The sequence below is a fragment of the Salvia miltiorrhiza genome, chromosome 8, assembly GCF_028751815.1.
Source record: "Salvia miltiorrhiza cultivar Shanhuang (shh) chromosome 8, IMPLAD_Smil_shh, whole genome shotgun sequence".
NCBI lineage: Eukaryota > Viridiplantae > Streptophyta > Magnoliopsida > Lamiales > Lamiaceae > Salvia > Salvia miltiorrhiza.
The window spans coordinates 46,006,556-46,016,955 of NC_080394.1; the positions used below are offsets into that span (position 1 = coordinate 46,006,556).

At 36.3% G+C, this 10,400-nt stretch overlaps 1 long non-coding RNA gene across 1 annotated transcript; it reads right to left on the bottom strand.

The window, feature by feature from the left end:
* Positions 1–233: 233 nt before the first annotated feature.
* On the bottom strand, positions 234–1,349 carry LOC130996815 (uncharacterized). Its single transcript, XR_009092824.1, has 2 exons — positions 1,031–1,349; positions 234–435 (listed from the first exon to the last, which is right to left on the bottom strand). It is a non-coding gene; the product is annotated as an uncharacterized LOC130996815 (long non-coding RNA).
* Positions 1,350–10,400: the final 9,051 nt, after the last annotated feature.

Here is a 10,400-nt window from a genome sequence, read left to right on the forward strand (position 1 = left end):
CTGAAAGAGATAAACGATAAAGGACTTTTACGTAGTTCAGCACAAGTTCCTACGTCAACGGTGTCACAGCCCGCAATCCCTAAGGATGGTTTAACCGGGGTTATGACTCGGGAAGGGGATTAAGAAGCGGGGAAGTAAAGGGGCATTTACTTAACAATCAAACATTTTACGAAAAGAGACAATTATTATATAACACTAGGATCATAACTGATCACTTGGGCAAAAACAAGACATTCGTTCAGGAAGGCCCGTCAAAGTGGATTAACCAACAAAAGAGTATCATACTTAAAATAAAAAGCTTAACATAATCAGAGTATCTTGCAGCGGAAATACGTGTGAGTTATACATATGAAGATGTATACTCAAGGTTACATTATTGTTCTATGTCACAAGGTACATCCGCTCAACTCCACTCCATTCCATTACCCGCTCAACCTGCACATTAGGGAAAACAACATGCAGGGCTGAGTAAAAATACTCAGTGAACATATGCCGGAAACATAACATTTTATATCATTTATTGTACTGCCAACAGTAACACACAGGGTTTTACTTGAAGGACCTGTGCTTACTAAACATTTTCTTTCATTTCATAAGGTTGGATGCGCATCCCATTTTCAGTCTATATGATCCATATCTGTTCCTTTTACGCGCCGGGAAGGAGGCCTCCTTCCACGGACGCTAAGACCGGTCGCAAGCGACACACAGTCTCCATGAGTGTACACGTTAACCCTTACTAGCAAACCTTCGTCTAGCGTAGGGTCCGAATTCGATTTCCTTTATAGTTGGCGAACCAACACAGATAGGATACATACATAAAACATAAACATTTTTGGCAGACAATCATTTCATAAACATTTCCTTTCCTTTCATAAGAACCATTCATCAATTAATCATTTCCATAAACATTTCATTTCATAATAATCATTCATCATTTGAAATATCACAGTTATATCATGTCATTCATTTCATTTCGTATAAGAGGCCTGTATCCAGGGGATCTCTATATACGTGTTTTAAGAAAGCCCACCTTATTCGTTCCCACAACGGGCGTAGAGTTACTTCCCTCTTTAGCTATCACTTCCCGCCTGGACCTTTATTGACGAAGAATCGATAAGTTTGAGAAGAAGTCGTGAAGGAAAGGAAGATAGGTCTCTAAACTAAACTATCTCCTTTTTAATGATTTTAGGGTTCTAACATCCATATTAATCTTGTCTCGTTCAAAACCTTAAACTCAAAACATCTATCACATAACTATCATTTAGGTTCGAAACTATTTTTTTGAACATCATCATGCGCATCAATCATAACTCGTTCTACTCACGCCATCAAGTTAAATATTCCGTCATTTAATAACAATTCATATAATATCACATAGACAAATTAAATCATCATAGATCATTCTTTCTCATACTTAAAATAATTTAATCATTTTCAAATAATCCATATTAATAAGTCATTTGAAAAGAATTAAATTAAATAAGAGTTTAACTCAAAATATTTTATTTTAAAGTCCATTTGTAAAAATACTTGAAATAAAAGAACTCCATTTAAATAATTAATTTAAAGGTCAATATATAATTAAATTAATCAAGCTCAATTTAAATTAATAATTAAGAGCTCAAATAATTTAAATAGATATAAGCCCAAATTAATTAGATAAATTAAGTCTATCATGTTTTTCTTTGAATAAGGCCCAAACAATTAAATTAAAGAAGCCCAAATCCTTTAAATAAAAGAAGCCCATCATAATTTTTATTTAAAAGGGCCGAGCCCAACAGATATTTATTTAAAAGGGCCGAGCCCAACAGATATTGAAGCCCAAACAATTAAATTCTAAGCCCATCAATTAATTAAATAAGGGCCCAAACACTTATTAAAATCGGCCCAAGTCTTGGCCCAACACCAATTAAATAACAGCCCAAATCATGTCCAAGCCCACCCATCATACTAACCCTAAAATAAAAACACACACAACACATTCAGCACACACACAAAGAAGCTGCGCCTCTCTCTCCCTCGGACGTCTGCCCGGCGCCGCCGCCTCCGCCGCCGGCGAGCGGCGCGGCCTCTCCCTCTCACCCCCTCGGTCTCCTCTTCTCTCCCTCTCGTTCTCTGTTCTCCTTTCACCTCTATCTCTCTCGCTCACTCTACCACCGGAAACAGGGCAAGAGATGCCGCCTCTCTGCGGCTGCCGCCGCCTCTTCTTCACCTCCACGGCGGAACGGCCGCCCCCTGTTCTCCCTCTCTCTCTATCTCTAACTCTCAACATCATCTCGGTCTCTCTCTCTAACTCTCACTGACACACACGCCGGCAGACTCGGCGAAAGCCGCGCCGCCGCGTCGTCCTCCCCTTCGCCGGTGGACAGACGGCCAGGAGCCGTAGAGGAATCGCCGTCGTCGGAGACATCCCAGGTAAAACCCTAACTTCTTTCATTTTCCCCTTCTTTCCTTTTTAAATTAAAACTGAAATCCCTCTCTTCTTTTTCCCTTTGGCAGAACGGAACCACGGCAGGTTCACCGCCGCCGCTCCGTCGCCGGCGACGAGCCACCGCGGCTGCCGCCTCCCTCTGATCTCGACTCACACACACACAGCAGGGTCAAGCTCTTATTCAGTTTAAAAAAAGACATAGAGAAATTAGCACAAATTCAATTACTAAACTGTATACTCTTTGTATTTTCTTTAAAAGTCTGTAATTTAAGCAAATCATTGTATCCTTGCATGTATATCTGTAATAGGTTTCAAAGAAAAAGTATACACACATATAAGAATTACTAAGCAATTGTGTGTGTGGGTTGAAACCGTGAAGTAGGCATAGAATGAAAGATGCAAAACCTTCAATATTGGAATTTGATTTGTATTTCTGCGAAATCTGGTATACATCATAAGTTAGATATGTGCTGTGAAGAAATATTGAAAATGATAGTAGTAAACATCAGCACTATTACCGTGAATCTTGCTGTTGAAAATGGGCTGCAGTTGTTGAAAATGGTGAAGATGGTGAAGGCGTGGGGTTGGCTTTAAAGAAGAATGAGGATCGTGGAAATGTTGGTATGAACATGGAATTCTTTTTCAGCATACTTAGTATGACTGAAGAATTTCTTCAGCATGCGTAGTAAATTCTTCAGCATGCGTAGGATTTATTCAAATTTAATCATTAAAAAATCTAAGAGATTAATATATTAATTATATGGTTCCAAACTCATTTAAATACATTGACACATACAAGACTAATTTTTATTTGAAGTATAAAATCCATTTGGGCTTGTCAATTTAATAAATTAACTAACCACATGGATCAACCTTAGAAATAAATAAAAATTCATTTTTAACACTTCAAGGTTAAATCCTCATTAATAAATTAATGGACTCAAAATATATTTTGAGTGTCACTCATTGAAAATAAAATAAAAATAAATCATCACGTATATAAATCATCAATTTCATATAAGTGTATTTTATTAATGGATGCCGAACCCTAATTATCATAATAAATCCTTAAATCAGTTATTAGAAGATTTTAATCCTCAATTAAAAGTCGGGTCATTACATACTATCCCCCTTAAAAGAAATTTCGTCCCGAAATTTATACCTCAGGAAACAACTCTGGGTACTTCTCTTTCATGGTAGACTCGGGTTCCCATGTCGCCTCTTCTTGACCATGATGTCTCCATAAGACCTTGACTATTGGTATCGATTTATTCCTTAGTATCTGAACCTTCCGATCTAAAATAGATTCGGGTCTTTCCTCATAACTCATATCTGGACTAAGGACAATGTCCTTTCTATGGATTACATGCTTTGGATCGTAAACATACTTCCTTAACTGCGACACGTGGAATACATTGTGCACATTCCCAAGGCTTAGTGCTAACGCTAACCAATAAGTTATTGGGCTCATCCTTTCTACAATCTCGTATGAGCCTATAAAACGGGGTTTAGGTTTACCCTTCACATTGAATCCAATGATTTCTCTTGATGGAGAAACTTTTATGGAAATTATCTCTCCACTTTCACATCATAGGTTAATTCGTCATTTGTCAACATATGACTCTGTCAATCATGGCCCTCTTTTATTCACTATCAAATTTTGATGGATGATTTCAATCGTCTAGCCATTTCATCCCAACAAAGTGGTGATCTATATTTCCTAAGGTATAACGCCTCATTTGCCAACCTATCGATAGTCGATTGATAACTGGTATTATATGTCTCACAATGAGTGGCAAAAACATGTTCTCAGCTTTCACCCCGGTTTAGCTCGGTCGTCTTCAACATACCTTATTAGTAATTTCTATGTCGTTTAAGTGGAACTATAAGCATTCTTAAGGCAACTTAAACAGTTTGTAAGGAGACCAACCATTTCGAGCATGTAGGCAGACAGCCTAAAACGCCGTTATAAACTTTTATTCATTCTTCGACGGAATCTCGAGTCATGTGGGCATTGGCTACCCCCTTTCATGACAACCTTTGCTTAAGTCTGAAGGATTCGAAAAATCCATCTCGACAAATCCATTAGTTCGTTAAGGGTTCGGTTTGTCCCAAACACGATATTAAGCTAGACTTTATGAGCTCAAAGACTCAAAGTAACAATATGATATGTTATAAAACCTTCACTTGCTAGCACGCAAGACATATTTCAACAAATGAGGTTACATCTCGTTTCATTCCTCCTAACTAGAATTTTTTTTTTTAGATCTTAATACATCTTAGTACTTCCCGGTGATAGTATAAGGGTGCCGTGGCTTTATCTTATTCTTAAGTTCATTGTCATGGAGATGCATATCTTCCCTTCAAAGAAGATAGCATTATTTGATTCCTCGTGGTAATTCTTGAAACTTTTTATCCTTATTCTTACTCTTAACTTCTCATCCTTCCTTCGTGCTCCTACCACCATTTTCCTCAAGCTGGGTGGTTTAATCACTTCTATCATCATCTTATCATATCTTAGACGAGGCCTTCCGGCTCACTGTATCATCTACTACATTGGTCTTGTCCATGTGATGGTTAATACCAAAATCATAATCTTTTACGGGTTCAACCCATCCTCTTTGTCTCGTCAGCTACTACAAATTTCTTATCAGGTTTTAGAATCTCTAGCACTACAATTCAAAATCATCAAAACTCTTTATCAGTAAACTATCATTTATACTCGACACCAATTGTTCGAGTGTCAGATACCAACATTTATGTGCGTTATTCATAACTCTCACACTCACTCCATTTAGACACATAATCGATATCAAACTCAAAATAATAAATTATATCTTAACAATTTATCATGCTCATAGTTCTTGATTAAATTTCGGACTTTGTAATTAAATACTAAATTCCAACTATAATTAATTAACATGCTTCTCTAATTTATTTATCTCATTTAAACTAATAAATCTAATCCATGCTAATTTTCTCATACTTAGCCATTTTATATGCATTTCTCATGCAATTCAAAAAGCTCAATAACTTACTAATCATGCTCATCTCATAAATACTCAAATAATTCATATAGTCTTACTAACATAGCATTAACTCATATGCACTGCTAGTTCACTTACATGACTTCACATACTCTACATATCTCAACTTAATAAATCATCGAATAGTTAGAAAATTTGTATTTAATGGAAATAAATTCCAAAAATTTAAATACAAATATTTTTAATTATTCTAAACACATTGGCATGCTCAAAATAACTCAATTAAAATTGAGCATCGCTCGTCTCTGGCCTTATGACTCACGGCCTTCATCAAATTTGAACCTTGGTGTTCAAATTAATCTAAGTAAATTATACGTGCAATATTTAATAAATATAAACACATATATAAACTCAAATCATTCAATATGTTCCAGAAAATGCCACTTCCTTGAGCAAAACTCACACCTACTGATTTGGCATAAATTCGTTCACCCAATAGTACTTGTGTACATGGTCCCTAAATGTTCCTTATGTTCATCTTCATTCTTGGAGTCACTAAGACAAACTTATCCAGGTGAAGGTAGAATACTCTATCAATGATGCCCATGAATATATCCGGGCATTTGTTAGCCTGAATGGCACAACTACAAACTTGTAGTGGTCATAACCCGTTCTAAAAGTTGTCTTGGGTGATGACATCCGATCCTCAATCGATCTTGGAAAACACATTTGCACCTTTGAGTTGGTCAAACAATTCATCTACTCTCAGTAAAGGATATTCATTCTTGAGTATTAATTTGTTCCACGCTCTATTGTCTGTGCGCCTTTTTAAAGTACCATACTTCTTCATAACATACAAAATATGCGCTCCTGATGGGAATGCACTAGACATGATTAAACTTAGGTCTAGTCGTTTTCTGCAATTGGATCTCTAGGTTCTCCAACTCCTTTGGAGTCATCTTGTTCGATGCTTTTGATACACGTGTCGATCTTGGTACTAGGTCGATGGTAAATTCTACTTGTCTATTGGGTGGCAGTCTTGGTAAGTTCTCCGGATAATCATAATGGAATTCACGTATAACTTTTACGTCCTCGACTGTCCTTTCTGTTCTAGCTCCTTCGTTTAGGTATACAAGGAAAATTTGGTAATGTTTCTTATTTATCACTTTCATGGCTTGTATGTATGAAATAACTGATATTCTCTCCTTATACTTATATCTTGAAAACTTAATGCGTCTATTCTTGAAGGTTTGAAGGAGATTTCCCATTTAATGCATAAATCGTAGCATATAGTTCTCAGCTAACCAGTCCATTCCTAGGGTTACATCTACGTTCCATATTGGTATAACATCAAGTTATTCGCTACCACCTTAAGTGATCCTACATTCAATTACAGGTTCATATAACTACGCGTTACTATCGTTGTCCCTTCTACGGGTGAAAAGTTTTTCATGTCTTGACCACTTTGTTCAGTTTGAATTTGTGTCGGGTGATCCCCGCGTAACTACCTTGGCGTCTAGAGTTTTGTTGAGCAATTCAAAGTACGTAAACTCACCGTGGTTGGCGAATGCCATTCTTATCTCATACTTTAGGCCAAGGCGAAACTTCTTCGGGAGTTTTTTTTTTCATTGGTGTCCACCTATTGTGGGGCATAATGGACATGCCACAACAAATGTGGTCATACTCGGTCATAGATATCCTGTTTTGCTTTAGATTGAACATTTTCGTTTCTCTCCTCCTATCGCAGATATTAAAAAAAAATATATGTAATATGTGTCCGTCTTAAAGTCATTCTAAGACAAGTTTGCTAACCACATTCTTGAGTCATTGCTTTTCTTTTGGCCTCCCACCAAAAATCTGCAGACCCAGTCAGCTGGAACGCAACACATGACAAACGTTCTTGTGCATTACAATGGAGGAAATCGAAAATCCTCTCCATCGCCCTAATCCAATGTTCAGCATCCACTGGACTCCCAACCCCATTAAATGAAGGCGGACTTTGTTTGAGGAAAAGTTCCTCAACCCTTCGTGGCGGTTCAATTTCTACATCTACTTGGTTTCTTGGGGCACGTCTAGGAGGCATTCTGTGATTCAAAGATAAAAGATCCTCAGCATATTCCTTATAACATATTCCTCTTGGTTTAATCATGAAAGCATCACAACTAAAACATGTAAATCCTTATTTGATCACAAGAGGTTACTAGGACAACTTAACAATTGTAAGGGCTCAATTTTTTTTTTTTGAATGATATCAAAACAAAGTGTTGCAGAAAAATTTGTTGAGAAACTCAAACGAATAACCAGATGGTAGAAAGGAGTAACTACTAGGTCGAATAAAATGACCTAGAGTGAGAACACATCTGATTTTTAAACTGAAGTTGAAATACAGGGATTTATAAACCCAAAAGACGTCTACTGAGATTTGGATCATGTGGACTGGCCAGGTCCAACATAATCACTTCCCAGTTACACGGGAAACATCATCCCGGACTTGGTAATTATGGTCTTCTAAATTCTCATCATACTTACATAACAAAACTTAAGTTCGTAACAGTAAGCTAATAGCTCAAACTTAGGATCATTTATTCTAGACTTATATTCTGAACATTCAACATTCTTACATAAATAGACATATTACAACAAAGTAATGTAATAGTCAAACCATATTCTTTCTACAACTTATCATGAAACGAAGTCAATTTGATATTCTGTCATGTGTGAACTTTCGAACGTAGAGACTATGCATAAAACCTTCGTGGTGTAACGTCCATCTTGAAGTTGTCTCATGCCACCTTTCGTTGACTTACTTTCAACGTGGCACGTATCCTTTCAGTCTATCTTTGAGTTTCAAAGAAACTACAGTCTCCCGAAGGAAACCAAAACATTCGTGATGTTTAGTCATTTCCTGATTCGTCATTCTCAAGCATCTAGTTTATAGGGATACCCTATAAATCCATCAATCTATGTTCTTTTGCAAATGTGATCATAAAACTTATAACAATCTACATTCCTTGAAAACGTGTTCAGTATCATTCATTCCTCTAATCATATCAACATACACCAAATCTATCATACCAACGTAAAACATTCTACATTCATTCATATCATATCTTCACAATCATGATCTTGCAACAGTTTAAAATCATAACACTATTAAAAGATTGAAACTACAGTTACCTTTTTCCTGATTGAGCGTGATGCAATGGAGCGTTGAGCAGGTGTCATAAGATTCATTTAAGTCAAATAACTCGATCTAGACTTGGCTTTTGAAGGAAAATTCTTGGGCCAGAGCAAACGAACTGCTCTGATACCACTCTGTCACAGCCCGCAATCCCTAAGGATGGTTTAACCGGGGTTATGACTCGGGAAGGGGATTAAGAAGCGGGGAAGGAAAGGGGCATTTACTTAACAATCAAACATTTTACGAAAAGAGACAATTATTATATAACACTAGGATCATAACTGATCACTTGGGCAAAAACAAGACATTCGTTCAGGAAGGCCCGTCAAAGTGGATTAACCAACAAAAGAGTATCATACTTAAAATAAAAAGCTTAACATAATCAGAGTATCTTGCAGCGGAAATACGTGTGAGTTATACATATGAAGATGTATACTCAAGGTTACATTATTGTTCTATGTCACAAGGTACATCCGCTCAACTCCACTCCATTCCACCCGCTCAACCTGCACATTAGGGAAAACAACATGCAGGGCTGAGTAAAAATACTCAGTGAACATATGCCGGAAACATAACATTTTATATCATTTATTGTACTGCCAACAGTAACACACAGGGTTTTACTTGAAGGACCTGTGCTTACTAAACATTTTCTTTCATTTCATAAGGTTGGATGCGCATCCCATTTTCAGTCTATATGATCCATATCTGTTCCTTTTACGCGCCGGGAAGGAGGCCTCCTTCCACGGACGCTAAGACCGGTCGCAAGCGACACACAGTCTCCATGAGTGTACACGTTAACCCTTACTAGCAAACCTTCGTCTAGCGTAGGGTCCGAATTCGATTTCCTTTATAGTTGGCGAACCAACACAGATAGGATACATACATAAAACATAAACATTTTTGGCAGACAATCATTTCATAAACATTTCCTTTCATTTCATAAGAACCATTCATCAATTAATCATTTCCATAAACATTTCATTTCATAATAATCATTCATCATTTGAAATATCACAGTTATATCATGTCATTCATTTCATTTCGTATAAGAGGCCTGTATCCAGGGGATCTCTATATACGTGTTTTAAGAAAGCCCACCTTATTTGTTCCCACAACGGGCGTAGAGTTACTTCCCTCTTTAGCTATCACTTCCCGCCTGGACCTTTATTGACGAAGAATCGATAAGTTTGAGAAGAAGTCGTGAAGGAAAGGAAGATAGGTCTCTAAACTAAACTATCTCCTTTTTAATGATTTTAGGGTTCTAACATCCATATTAATCTTGTCTCGTTCAAAACCTTAAACTCAAAACATCTATCACATAACTATCATTTAGGTTCGAAACTATTTTTTTGAACATCATCATGCGCATCAATCATAACTCGTTCTACTCACGCCATCAAGTTAAATATTCCGTCATTTAATAACAATTCATATAATATCACATAGACAAATTAAATCATCATAGATCATTCTTTCTCATACTTAAAATAATTAAATCATTTTCAAATAATCCATATTAATAAGTCATTTGAAAAGAATTAAATTAAATAAGAGTTTAACTCAAAATATTTTATTTTAAAGTCCATTTGTAAAAATACTTGAAATAAAAGAACTCCATTTAAATAATTAATTTAAAGGTCAATATATAATTAAATTAATCAAGCTCAATTTAAATTAATAATTAAGAGCTCAAATAATTTAAATAGATATAAGCCCAAATTAATTAGATAAATTAAGTCTATCATGTTTTTCTTTGAATAAGGCCCAAACAATTAAATTAAAGAAGCCCAAATCCTTT